This window comes from Telopea speciosissima, chromosome 11 (assembly GCF_018873765.1).
Source record: "Telopea speciosissima isolate NSW1024214 ecotype Mountain lineage chromosome 11, Tspe_v1, whole genome shotgun sequence".
In the NCBI taxonomy this organism is placed as follows: domain Eukaryota; kingdom Viridiplantae; phylum Streptophyta; class Magnoliopsida; order Proteales; family Proteaceae; genus Telopea; species Telopea speciosissima.
In genome coordinates this window covers 48,188,020-48,202,605 of record NC_057926.1, presented here as the reverse complement: position 1 = coordinate 48,202,605, position 14,586 = coordinate 48,188,020, and the positions used below count along the sequence as shown (strand labels likewise).

General features: G+C 35.2%; 1 long non-coding RNA gene across 1 annotated transcript in view; it reads right to left on the bottom strand.

Moving 5' to 3' along the window:
* Nucleotides 1-1,796: 1,796 nt before the first annotated feature.
* The window catches only part of LOC122646491, a 19,341-nt gene continuing 6,551 nt past the window's right edge, over nucleotides 1,797-14,586 (bottom strand). Inside the window, exons 2-3 of the long non-coding RNA XR_006330628.1 lie at nucleotides 4,170-4,176; nucleotides 1,797-1,827 (exon numbers count right to left, since the gene is read on the bottom strand). This is a non-coding gene — a long non-coding RNA (uncharacterized LOC122646491). The remainder of the gene's footprint in view (nucleotides 1,828-4,169; nucleotides 4,177-14,586) is intronic.

Sequence of the window (14,586 nt, the reverse complement as noted above, 5' to 3'; positions counted from 1 at the left end):
GAAATGGTTTCATCCTCTTATTTCTCAAACCAAGAGATCCATGAATCGGGATCCAAATGGTCCAATGAGAGCAAGAATTTCTAGGAACATTTGAAACATTTTGTTTCTGAGCAGAAGAGCCGTTTTCAAGTAATCTTCAATCGATTATTTATTAATCAATATTCGATTGATTGGCCCGAGGTTATCAACATAGGTAATTAAGCTGCCATGCTGGATTAACTTAACAGTGACAAGGCCTCGAGATCAGTAGCATGCATGCCATGCTTGCTTATTTATATAATTTGTTTAGTTTTCTTCTAATGAACATTGTAAAACCTCACATGGTTGCTTCATGCTTATTTTTATGAAAAGGCTATAGACTCTTTATTTAATTTGTGAACAGCCAAACAATATGTCCTTTCTAAGACATACTATAAATGAGTTTACCTAAACATGACTGTTTTAGCAAAAATATATATATATAATAAAATTGTAGACTCTCTTTCTAGATTGATAGGGTTTCAATTATTATTCATGATGAGCCTAATCTTAATTAAAAAAAACTTTATAATATCATAAATTACTGTTCTACAGCTATAGTATATTGATCAGGCTTCTAACTTTTAGGATTATTTTAAAATAATCTTCTTATTTAGCTGTATGGGGAGTATAAACACAGTACTAAGTAATTGCCTTTTTAAGTAATGGTTAACATATAACTGTAGACCCCATTTGTGCAAGTACAATTAGCTTTAGTTATTGAATTTGATGAGAATGTGCATCCCATAAACTCAATTTTTTAGTTATAAAACCAAGGTTTAACTAGCCTTTTGTAGATAGCATTTGATGTAGAAGTGAGGGTTACCTTTAATTATCTTGGTCTGACTTTTAGAGGGTCATTGTGTAATTAACTTAGATTTGTAGTGGATTTAAAGATTCAAAATAGAGTTACGAGAGCTCTAGCTAGACTTTTATTACTTTCTAAATATTGAATTCACCAGCAATGTATGGTTAGCTCTTTATGATGTGATTTGGACTTCAACCACCATCACCTCTTTAACAGATCACATTATGGGTTTTGATTAGAGTTTAAGGGAATAAATAAAAAAAACAATAAGTGTGACCCCTATGAGCATTTGATTTATTTTCTTATAACCAAAATCATGTTTAAATTTGCAAGTCCATGTCCAATATACCTGAAAACCAATACATTAAATTCTTTAGGGATTCAATAATATTGAATCACAAGTCAACAGAACCAAGCTCAAAACATATTTATCCATGATTACAATCCTATTTTACAGTAGGGGGAGGATGGGTATGCTAGCACCCTATATGGGGGTAAGAGAGAGATAGATACATAGAGTGCTAGCATACGGTATACCGCTAGCATAAAAACTAGATGTTCTTAACTTCTTAACTCATCCACCTCTCAGCCCGCATCTCTAAACCATGTAATTTTTCTTTCAGTTATCTAGAACTTTGCATGTGTGTTCATATTTCATTGGAGCTATTTTCACCTAATAAGCTTTTGGGTTGGACCCCAAATAGCAGTTCATGAGCTATCACACTTTAGCTTATATGATGTTAGAGTTAGGTCTATTTGTTATCCTCTTTAAGATGTATATCCATATGTATGACCTACACGTGAGAGAGAGTATTGAAACGTTGAGAGTAGTAAAGATATAGTCTCACATCGGTTATTTGGGGCCTATAATACCCTTATGCTATCTCCACCTAATGTCTTATGGTTTTGGGCTCTCTCTCTCTCTCTCTCTCTCTCTCTCTCTCTCTCTCTCTCTCTCTCTCTCTCTCTCTCTCTCTCTCTCTCTCTCTCTCTCTCTCTCTCTAGTTTTATGGTTTTTGTAGCCTCAAAGTTTCAAAATATTTCTTCATGTTTTGTTTTATCTTCTCTTGGTGCACTTGCAGAGTTGTCATGAGCTAAGAAGCATTTGTAAGGGAACTCCTTTAGTTCCCATATTACTCACAAAATATTTTTCATTATAAAAATTCTATTTTATTTTTTATTTCACATTAAAAATAAATTTATGTCAATTTCTTCTAACTTCCGGTGTATGGGTTTCATGCTAGTATACATTAATTCAAAGAGATCTCACACCCCAATTTTTTTTCCATATTATAATAGTAAATTACTAAAACACCCTTAGATCGACATTTTGTCAATCTGGATGTTTCCATGATATCCAATGGTTAGAATTACCACTTCATTTTTCTGTTGACTCTAAATAAGTGTGTAGACCAAAAATATTTCCTTGACTCGTAGGTTCAGAAAACTTTTTGCAGTAATGATTCCTCAACAATGTCCTCATTTTGCAGTTTCCTACCTTGGCCTTGAATTTCTTTCTTTATCTATGGACTATCCTCAATCCAAATCCAAACCATAATAAAAAAAATCTCTAAAATATACAAATAATAAGTTTCAAGGGTTTAAAATCCTATAAAATTTTTAAAAAAAGTGTCTAAAATTATGTTCAGAACATGAGAAAGTTTAACTATTACTCTAACCATGCAAAAAATTGTCTAAAATTCTTTATGTTTCAGGTTCCTATCATATTTTTATTTCATTAAGTTCCCTATTATATCTCTTTATTACATTACTTATGGACATATAGTACTTCTAAATACAATTGATATGACTACTAAATGATTTGTTACACCTAATTATTATTCTTCCAATTTACCATTGGATTTGTTTTTCCTTTATTGCATTAATTATAGCAATTATACTTGTTAATACAATTTATGTGACCGTTAAATTAGGTTGCATCTATAATAAGAGTTAAAAACGGCAAGAGAACACTGGCTGGGTATCTAGAGCTTGCACGCGTGCTAGCCAATGGGAGGGTGTGCACAAGCATCGCCCTAGGAAAAACCACCAAGTAGAGATCTTTTTCCCACATAATTATTATTGGACTTGTAATAGTAATTGGGTTGGGTTTTGGGCCCATTACATATGCAATAATAAAATTGTAATTATGTAGGGATTAGGGTTTCTAGGGTTTTCTATATATTGTCTTTGTATGGTAAACCTTAGACACATGTATAGGCAAAGGGGAGATCACTCATTTTGTGAGGTGAAGAGTGGTGTAGATAGTTTTTCTAACTTATTGAAAAAACTCCGACTCTCTTGGTTGGATGTTGACATTCGTGCCGAATTACGTTAAATTCCTCGTATTGTATGTGATTTTTTTTTTATTTTTTATGATTGCGTATTCGTCCTCAATAATAAATCACTATACAGTTTGCTATATTTTTTTTTTTGGTGGGGGGTGTAATTTGCTATTTTTCTTCTAAAGCATGGAATTTTGATCTCATGATATGTCTGAAAAAACAACTCTCACCTCATTATAATTCAAAATAGGAGTGGGGAGTAGGGGCCGGGAGAGGAGTGTTTGTTTGCATACGTAGTAGGTTATCTGCCCACCAACTTTTGTTTTGAAAGGTGTTTAGGACCACTTGAATCCTCTCATATAGAACAAGGCCAACAAATTTCCTTAAAAAACCAAACGTTTGGGACCATATAGGTCACATCTTATGGAAAAGGATAGTGTCACTTTCCCAAGGCCACAGGGTTGTATGTGTTTCTCTTTTACAAACACCATCTAATGCAGTATTGGTCTCCTCATGTCCACATGCATTTGGAAAATTTTGAGATATATATTATGAAGGATAAATTACACGTCATCCCCTGGTTTTCAAACGAAACTCAGATCACTCCCTGGTTTTTGAAAAAACTCAAATCTCCTCCTGATTTAGACCCCAATATGATAAATTAGTTTCTACCGTGAGTTTTATGTTGTTAAGTGATGATGTCAGCCAGTTAAATAAATTTTAAATTCCTAAACTACCGTTGACCATTGTTGAAGATGAAAGAAGGATAGTATTGTAAATTTAATTCTAATGTTTTAGTACAAAAGTAAAATAGTCCTTTCACACCCTTCACGCAATGTTCAGCTCCCCTAATTGACAAAGAGTAGAAGACAGAGGACTATAACGGCTTCATCAGCCACAACCATACTCACTAAAGATGATTCAATGGAGAATGTACAAACCCAATTGTGAAACCCAATTGTGAAAAAAGCCCTTATTGAAGTAGCCAAGAAAATAAGGTTGATAGCAAATAACTTATTTTGTTGTAATTATAAGTACGCCAATTATAATGTAAGGACAACAAGCCTTCTATCTTTTCTTTGACCAGGCAGATCTTTTAATTTCTACAAGGTTTACGTATACAGTTTACAGCTAAAGACTTGCAAATTGGTGCATTGAGCTTCCACACTCTATACATTGTCCTTAATTTGCAAATTATACGATGATATGATCTTACATATAGGGATAAAGTTTAGAAAAATCATGTTGTAATCAAAGTTGTTAAAAAAAAAAAATGGTAACTATTAATCGAACTTGGGCCTGACCTGGTTTGGGTTTGGCGCCCACCCATGAGGCAGCCAATTAGACCAATTGGATTGACCACTTAAGAAGGTGGCTTTTATCCTTTAGGTCTCTTTCCTCTCCGTGATTCCTATTTAGAGTGAGACACTATGAGGAGGTGGGGAAAACTTAATTGCATTCTTGCACCATTGAGATCTCTCTCACTCTCAATCTTGTCCACCAAGTTATTACTGTGTACTCTATGGGATTATATCTCGTCACGTGGAATTGTGATGTGGAATTCTTCTTCGTGAAGAAACCTGACAAGATATTCGAAAATCGTGAAAGAGATCGTTCTTGTTCGTAAAGCTTGTAACCAAACCCATAAGAGATCCTCTTCCATTGCGTTTCCATCTTCGTTCAGGTAACACCCTAACGGGTGCTGATTTATTTACTTAACATTACTTTTTTGCTTTTTAGTCTAATACTTCTTCTTTTACTAATGATAGAGTTGCGTCATTTCATATGTATACTATAATGGTAATCACTTTCAAATTATTTTAAGAATATTTTTTTTATCCTTAACCTAAAGAACTTTTGGAAATAAAAAATAGATAATTATAAAAAAAAAAAATTTACAACTTCTCAGCTGTGTCACAATTAAGGCTTTGTTTTTTTTTTCTTGTTTTTCATTAGAAATAAGAATCTTGATGGAGATTTAATGAAAATGATTAAACCTTATGGGGAAAAAGAATGTGGTATTATGGTCTATTGTGTGTTAAAAGAGGAAAATAATAGCCCCAAAAAACAAAGTGAATAAGAAATCTTCACTTCTCTTTGTTTTGGAATCAGAAAAAATGCCTAACAAGTAAGCACTAAAGTGAAAGAGAACACTGGCTGGGCATCTAGAGCTTGCACGCGTGCTGGTGAATGGGAGTGTGTGCGCAAGCATCGCCCTAGGCGTAGGAGCCATGCACGTCATGCAACTAGATAGCATGCTTTTCTCCTAAAAGGTATCTAAAATTATATTGCAAACATGAGAAAGATTCTCCATTCCCCTAAGTAGGCTTGGCCAAAGCATGAAGCTAATTAAAAATTGGGAAGCAATTTTCTGTCCAGGAGTGTGGCCTACGTCAGCACTCCCATGTGTCTATCTCTCTCCTCCTCAAAATAAGGGGGTAGAGGTGTCTTTCATATTGGGAGAAGAGAGATAGACTCATGGGAGTGCTGGCGTAAGCCACACTCCAGGACAGAGTTCTTTTTTCCCTTAAAATTTTTTGAAACTCCAAGGTACTTTCTTTGTTGTTATTGTCATTGTTGTACATAATGTGAGTGAGGTTAGTGTAAAATGGTGTGGATGATCACAGGTATCCCATACATATAAATGGGATTTTATGTCTTATATTTTGTAGTGGTCCACATAATTAGGGACAAAGATCTCTACTTGGTCGCATGGTCTCTACACAAGCGTCTGGCCCAATGGGAGAGGACACCTATGTAGGAAACACCACCTAGTAGAGATCTTTTTCCCACATAATTATTATTGGACTTATAATAGTAATTGGGTTGAGTTTTGGATCCATTACATGTACAATAATAAAATTGTAATTGTGTGGAGATTAGGGTTTTTAGGGTTTTCTATATATTGTCTTTGTATGGAAAACCTTAGACACATGTACAGGCAAAAGGAGATCGATCACTTTGTGAGGTGAAGAGTGTTTAGATAGTTTTTCTAACTTAGTGAAAAAAAACTCTGATTCTCTTGGTTGGATATAGACATTCGTGCTGAACTACGTTAAATTCCTCAAGTTGTATGTGATTTTTTTTAAAAAAATTTGTGGTTGCATATTCGTCCCCAATAATAAATCACTATATATATATATATATATATATATATATATATATATATATATGGTAGGGGGAGGGGGGAGGGTAATTTGCTATATTTCTTCTAAAACATGAAATTTTGATATCATGATATGTCAGAAAAAACAATTCTCACCTCATTATAATTGAAAATAGTGGGGGTGGGGAGTAGGGGGAGAGGAGTGTTTGTTTGCATACGTAGGAGGTTATCTGCCCACCAACTTTTGTTTTGAACAATAGGCCAAAAAACACTTTTGTTTAGGACCACGTGAATCCTCTCATATAGAATAAGGCCAACAAATTTCCTTAAAAGACCAAAAGTTTGGGACCATATAGGTCACATCTTATGCAATAAAAGGATAGTGTCACTTTCCCAAGGCCATAGGGTTGTATGTGTTTCTCTTTTACAAACACTATCTAATGCAGTATTGGTCTCCTCATGTCCACATGCATTTGGAAAAAACACTGGTTGGCAAGTAGTGTACGCAAGGAACATTTGTTTGCCTAGCTCACCTCCATGTCGATAAAACTTATAGAATAATTATCACCTTCAATTCGCGAGCGTGTTTAATTCCTTCAATTCCTTTAATAGGGGGAGTGGACCCTACTTTGGGCAGTGTTTTCAGGCAGGGGGTAAGATGGTTATTTTCGCCCCAATATAAGGAATTGGAGGGATTGAAGAGGGCAGTAAATTGGAGGGGATAACGATTAAAACTTATATAATCCATGAAGGACATTAAGAGGTTTTTTTTTTTTTTTTGGTAAACAATGACTTTGGTATCATTTTGCTTTGTTCTTGGATTTCTTAATGGGATTGCTTATGATGAATTAACTAGGTTTAATCCTAGTTTTACTCCAATAATTTGGATGTAAAATTTTTTCACTACCAAACAAAGATGTCTTAACCAACACAGATAGAGAGTGGGAATCTTTTTTTTTTTTTTTTTGTAGAAAGACAGTGAGAATCTTCATTGCAAGTAAAAATGCAAATGGAAGAGACACATTCATAGGAGATATTATTACTTGATTAAGAACACACCCACACAATCACTATACATATATATATATATTCACAAACACATACACAAGAGAAAGAGAGCTGAGAGACGTTTTGGATTGGGTGGTTAACCTTTCAACAAAGTGGGACTCAATGCAATAGTAGCTTCTTTGAACTTGTGAAACTCTGATTGATTTCATTCATATATGATAGAGTATATATACAAGGGTGTTCAGTATATGTACAAAAGTAATAATCAATAATAGATAGTTAAATTTGGATTGCATGTTGGTACCAACTGTATATACTAACACTCCCCCTAACCTCAAGATGGTAAATGAGATCATATTAAAAAAAAAAAGAAAAATGGTAGTTAAATGAGAAACCATTTGAAGTTTGGATGTAAGAAATCGAAGACGAAGACGCATAGAAATGTGAGTTTTGGTAAGAACATCAGCTAGTTGATATGTAGAGGAGACGTGTGGCAAATGGAGTATGCATTGACGAATATGATGACGCACAAAATGATAATTAATTTCAATATACTTTGTTCTTTTATAAAAGACTTCATTGTAACTTATTTGGATAGCACACCTATTGTCAAAAAAAAATGAAGTTGGAGCAGTGGAGGGAATACCCATGTCACAAAAAAGTTTTCGTAGTTAGATAAACAGCAAATGCACGATACTCAGCTTCACTACTAGAGCGTGACACAATCGATTGTTTTTTACTACGCCATAATACAATGCAAATAGTAAAATTTGGGCTGCATGTCGGTACCAACTATATACAGTAACACCCTCCACACAATGTTCAGCTTCCCTAATTGACAAAGAGTAGGAGACAGAGGACTATAACGGTTTCGATCATGAGCCACAACCACACTCACTAAAGATGATTCAATGGAGAAGGTACAAACCCAATTGTGAAAAAAGCCCTTATTGAAGTAGCCAAGAAAATAAGGTTGATAGCAAATAACTTATTTTTGTTGTAACTATAAGTAAACCAATTATAATGTATGGACAACTAGCTAGATCTGCTATGGTTGTTTTCATTCTCAACTTGTCATTGTTACTGTTATCGTCCTCAAAAACCCATTTCAATCAATTAGGATCGACAAGAAAAAAATCTTGATTTTGGCCATTTTCATTCTCTCTGACATTTGTTCTTTAACATGAAAATGATGTGTACAATGATTCACAACTTTTTCTAATTCTTCTGTCTTTAATTTCTTTGCCTAGGCAGATCTTTTAATTTCTACAAGGTTTACGGATACAGTTTACAACTAAAGACTTGCAAGTTGGTGATTGAGCTCCCAAACTCTATACATTGTCCTTAATTTGCAAATTATACGATGATATGATCTTACATATATGGATCAAGTTTGGAAAAATCATGTTCTAACCAAAGCTGGTAAAAAAAAAATTTGTAACCATTAACCAAACCTGGGCTTGATTCGGTTCGAGTTTGGCCCCCACCCATGAGGCAGTCGATTAGACCAGTTGAGTTGGCCACTTGAGGATGTGGCCTTTATCCTTTAGGACTCTTTCCTCTCTGTGATTCCTATTTAGAGTGGGACATTATGAGGAAGTCGGGACTGATTATATATAAATATAATCAAGTCACCCCAAAACCTAATTGCATTCTTGCACCATTGAGATCTCTCTCACTCTCAATCTTGTTTACCAAGTTATTACTGTGTACTCTGTGGGATTCCATCTTTTTCCGTGGAATTGTGATGTGGAGTTCTTCTTTGTGAAAAAACCTAACAAGATATTCGAAGATCGTGAAGGAGATTGTTCGAGTTCGTGAAGCTTGTAATTAAACCAGTACGAAATCCTCTTCCATTGCGTTCCCATCTTCGTTCAAGTAATAACCTAACGGGTGATGATTTATTTACAGTAACGTTACTTTTTTGCTTTTTTAGTATAATACTTCTTCTTTTAATGATGATTAAGTTGCGTCATTTCATATATATACTCGAAAAACAATGACAGTGCTTGAGAATGATATAATATATTAATCACTTTCAAATTATTTTGAAAATGTTGTTATCCTTAACCTAATGAACTTTTAAAACTAAAAAGTAGATAATTACCAAAAAAAATTACCACTTCTCATTTGGCACAATTAAGGTTTTGTTTTTATTTTCTTGTTTTTCATTAGAAATAAGAATTTTGATGGAGATTTCGGTTGCGTAATGATAATGATTAAACCTTATGGGGGAAAAATAGTGGTGGTATGGTCTATTGGGTGTTAAAAGAGGAAAATAATAGCACCAAGAAACAAAGTGAATCAGAAATCTTCACTTCTCTTTGTTTTGGAATCAGAAAAAATGCCAAACAAGTAAGATCAAATTGATAACACCATTTGTCTTCCATCTTCCTTTCTTTCTTTCTTTCTTTCTTTTCTTTTTTTTTCTTTTTTTCTTTTTTTCTTTTTTTGGGTAGAAACTCCATCTTTCATGTGGGTTATGTTTCAGCCCTAATAGCCCAAGAGGAACTTGTTGATCAAATGATAACAATTACAAGGACATGACAACCAACTTGAAATAATGGAAGAATCAACAATTCCATATCCCTTATCTGTATATACCAATCCATTTCCTCCAATGGTTAGTTAGGTGATGGAATTGAAGACTGATAATTTTGGTTTAGAGAATCCAATTTCTCTTCGTCGATGATGAAGATAGAATCTCTTCAATCATGGAATCTAACCTTCTAATTGAACTGAGAAAGAGTATTTTCGGCCTCATAAATAGGGTGTAGGAGTTAATAATGATAGTCACCATTCATAGAATCCAATCATTGGATCAAATCACCCAATGTTGAACTTAATCCTTTGGTTTAATGTTCTATTGTATCAGAGTAAATAGGACCCAATTTTTCTTCGTCGATGGTGAGGAATTGTTTTGGTTACAATAGTCTAGACATATGTATATTAAGGATGGTGATAGAAACACGAAATATTACGATGCTTTGACTCAACAAAATCTTAGAAGGAATATGATTTAGTTTAGATTACAATCTTCTCTAGAAAGTTCTTAGGAATTTTCTAACCATCTAAGATCTGTTTTTACTTCTTCAAACCATTTAAGTATGTGCTGATCTACTTCCGTTTCAAAACAGTAAAAACTCTTTATTTTTTGGAATCTGCATTTTTTGCTCTAAGGTAAATATTTGGATCAGTTTGATCTGGGAGAGCATAAGATTAAACCGGAGTTGCCAAATGCAATTCTACTCCCAAACTGATCCCAAAGAGCAAAAATCAACAGAATCACTTCAGCAGAATGTAACCAAATGTAGCCATAATCAAAGTTAAGCTTAGTTTGGGGTAGGAGAGGGAATTCCAGTGTCTAAATTTTACTTGGGAAGTGGAAATTCGAATAAAACAGAGTCAATTCAATTCGGTTTCAGTTTGAGGTGTAAAAATATTTTGTTTCGGTTTGTTTTGAACATATTGTATTTGAAACATTGAAAAGGATCTCTAACCGGTTTTGAGTGTGAGTGTGTGTACTTATGCCTAGAGAGAGTCCGGCGTAAAAGACCATCACACTCCTAGACCTTTTCACCTTTCCAAGGGATGTGGCGGTCTTTTCGAACCAGGCTGTGTTTGGGTGCAAGTACACGCCCACACAGCTAGCCTTGTTTTTCTCTCTTTAAACATAAGTGAAATTGAACAAAAAATCTGGAACCAAACTGAATGACACCCTTTTGGTTCGCAATCTCAGATCGGATTGGTATCGGCCGAGGCCGATCCCGATATTAGAGTGATCTTGACCAGGTTTTGTGAATCGGTAACTAGATCGGATAACCTATTTGAATCAGGCGATCCGATCCGATACACATGATTTGCAGAGAAGGGGGATCTTACCCTTTTGAATGGGGAATTGAGTAAGGGAATATTTCATTGATTCATTCCATATAAACATATATCTGCTTAAGGTGGTTAGAGTTTTAAAACCTAAATTTTTAAAGGGAAAATTTCCTAGATCTACTAGATTTAAAAAAAAATTACAAAACCAGTAGCAGTAAAGTATGTTTTACATTCATAAGTTCCTTGAGTTAAAAAGATTTACCAAACCCCCATGTGAGTAAAAAAAGTTAAATGAATAACCCAAAATGCCCCAACATCCTTCTCTCTCCTTCTTCTTCTCCCGACGGAACCAACCACTCCCTTGATCCCCCTCCCCTGCAATCCCACCCCACCCTATAAATTTGCTTGAAAGCTACTGATCCTTGTCGTATGCAACCGACAATCTCGATATGGGCACAGAAAATAACCAAAAAGAACAAGAACAAGAACAAGGGTTGTTAGATCTGAAAACCCTGAAAGTGATTTTTGTTATCGGTAGAGGAGCGAAAGGTGTAGCTTTCCTTGTTAGAAATGAAGATACAGGGGAAAATCTAGCTTTGAAGGTAATCTTGAAGGCTTTGATCGAGAAGTAGAGTAAAGAAAATGGAGATAAAGAAGATGGATCTTCTGTTTACAAACGGATCTAGTTCGAACGAGATGTATTGAAGTCGTTTCAGCATCCATTGCTTCCGAGACTGAGAGGATTTGTGGAAACAGATAAGATCATTGGTTTGGCCATGGATTACTGTGCCGGTGTAGATCTTAACTCTCTTCAGAAGAAACAGACTGAGAAGGGTGGAGTGGGATAGCAAGGGAGGGGGATCAAAGGAGTGGTTGCAGGAGAGAGTGGTTGGTTCCGTCGGGAGAAGACGAAGAAGGAGAGAGAAGGATGTTGGGGCATTTTGGGTTATTCATTTAACTTTTTTTACTCACATGGGGGTTTGGTAAATCTTTTTAACTCAAGTAACTTATGAATGTAAAACATACATTATTACTACTGGTTTTGTAAATCTTTTTTTAATCTAGTAGATCCAGGAAATTCTCCCATTTTTAAATTCTTCGTCTTAGCATTTTTTGTTAAGAATTAACTTGAAGTTTTTTTGGATAATGGTAATGGTGGGTGAAGTAGAGGAGGTGGAAAGATAAGTTCAATACCAACAAAGAAAAAAGTTAAAAAAATTAGATAAGCTCAACATAAAATTAGGGATTGACGAAGCCATAAAACAGAGATTTTTTTTTTTTTTTTTTAAATGCATTTTTACCAAAGCAATAACGGATCCCATAAAACCTAGATTTTGCTCATTTTTTTTTACCGGATTTGACCAAACTAATACTACGATTTTTATTATAATGTATCTGCATTTTTTCTTCTTTTTTGTTTTTCACTACAAAATTCTCTTTATTAGCCGAATTTTTCAAATCCGACTCGAACTCTATTGAGTCGAACCGAATTTTTAAACGTTATCCAAACTTTTCAAAAGCCATTTGAAATCTTGTGAAACGTTTTCCAAAGTAGCGAACTTTTGAACCTACACGAACTTTAAAAAGTAGCCGAATTTTTACTGTTCGAAGTTTTCTACCTCTAACCGAACATTTCTAAACTCTAAAATTTTGAACTACCGATCTCTCTCCGTCTCTCAGATTCTCTCTTTCATTTATCTTGCATTCCATCGTTTTCCTTTGTTTTGGGCAAATCGTTTTCTTCTATCCTGCATTCCAACAGAACTGATCCTATTCTTTGGGTACATCGTTTTCCTCTATCTTGCATTCCATTCTTTGGTTTGGCTCGAGATTTCGGCATAGGTTACCTTTCTTTGGGCGACCCCAAACCTCCGTCCTTAACCGTAGGAGGGTTCGGTCTTCTTCCGTTACTACTAGAACTACTTATCTAATCCCAAATTTCAGTTGATTGGATCAGGTTATTGAAAGAGATTTCTCTCTTGCAATAGTAATTCTGGTTTTCCGCCATGGGGTTATTGACGCAAGGAAGAAGACAGAGAGACTCTTCCTTTCTTCCCCACGATTCCTTCTTTGTCTCTAAATTTTATAGACTCTGCCTTGGAAAGTTCGGAGTAGGGTGAAAAGTACGGTAATGGAGGCCATAAAGTTCGAACAAAGTACGCCCAGGTTATAAAATTTGGTAAAAGTTCGTTTTAAAAGTACGGCTAGGTTTATAAGCCCGGATGAATAGTACGCTCTGATACATAATTCGGGTGAAAAGTACGGGTAAACTAAAATAAAATACGGGTAAGGTTTATACAATTCGGATGAAAAATTCGGTTACATAATACGGTTTGAAAAAGTTTGGAAATACAGTTCGTCTAGGATTTTGAAAGTATTTCAAATCTTAACGCCCGTTGAGACTTCTACAAACCTTTTTTTCCGAAAGTTTACAACCAGAAGAATTTCTCTCAGGTGGTGGTTATGATAGACCCTTCTTTGGGTCTATCAGTTCATTTAATAGCTAAATGGGTTTATGGGCCCTTTCTGGTTAAATACAAAGGTGCTTTTCAGGTAGAGAGGTCCAGCCCAAGATTGTTTTAAAGGATGGGAGGGGTTAGCCACTTAGCCCTATCAGGTCGATAGGCCCAGCCCAAGAACCTGTCCGAAAAAAGATGGGGGTTTAAATTTTTTTTCGGCTTTTATAAAAGCAGTTTATGGGCTTATTTAAAATAATTTTGTTATAAAAGCAGTTTTGGCCATGTATTTTAAACCCAACAGTTTCTGACATGGTTGAGTCTAGGGGTGTCAATTGGTCCGATTCTGGACTATCGGTCCGGATCCTTGGCGGTTTTGGCTCTAAGGTGTCAAGACCATAACTGGATTAATAAGCTTACTAGATCCAAATCTGAGGCCCAAGACCGTTAACTAATGGGTGGTCCATTTTCGATTCCTAATCGGTTTCAAACACTATTGAGCCTAAAACAAGGACAATGAGAGTTTCTCTAGGAAAACAGGAGCTTCATCATACATAGATATAGTCTTGTAGAGCCCAAAATAAAGACATCAATGAATACATAAATAAGGAGACAGCGTTAAGAGTTCATGACTTCCATTTCAAACTCAACTCATATATTGATGACTTAAAGTGCAACAAAAGAGCGATACTTAATAGGTTAGGGTTTCAAGTTTCTAATTTCCCATTCAATATGTTTACATATCATCTGGTTCCAATGGTTCCGGTGCTATCGGGTCCTTAATGGGCTATCGGTTCTGAAACTATTGGGAGAATCGGACCAATAGTATATCACTAGGACTAGATCCATCCCAATAAGCTATTAGGTGGTCCAGCTCCGGTTCCTATCGGTCTGGGTCATTTCTGGTTTTTCAGGTTATGATCCTAAATTGACACCCCTAGTTGAGTCACCAACATCTAATACTACTATTCTTCATAGACTTTAAACCTCTCTAATAATTAGTAATTTACATAGTTTGAGTCAAAATTTGACTGCTACCCGGGTTGCAACCATGTTCCTGCTGCCCCAATCATAGGATGG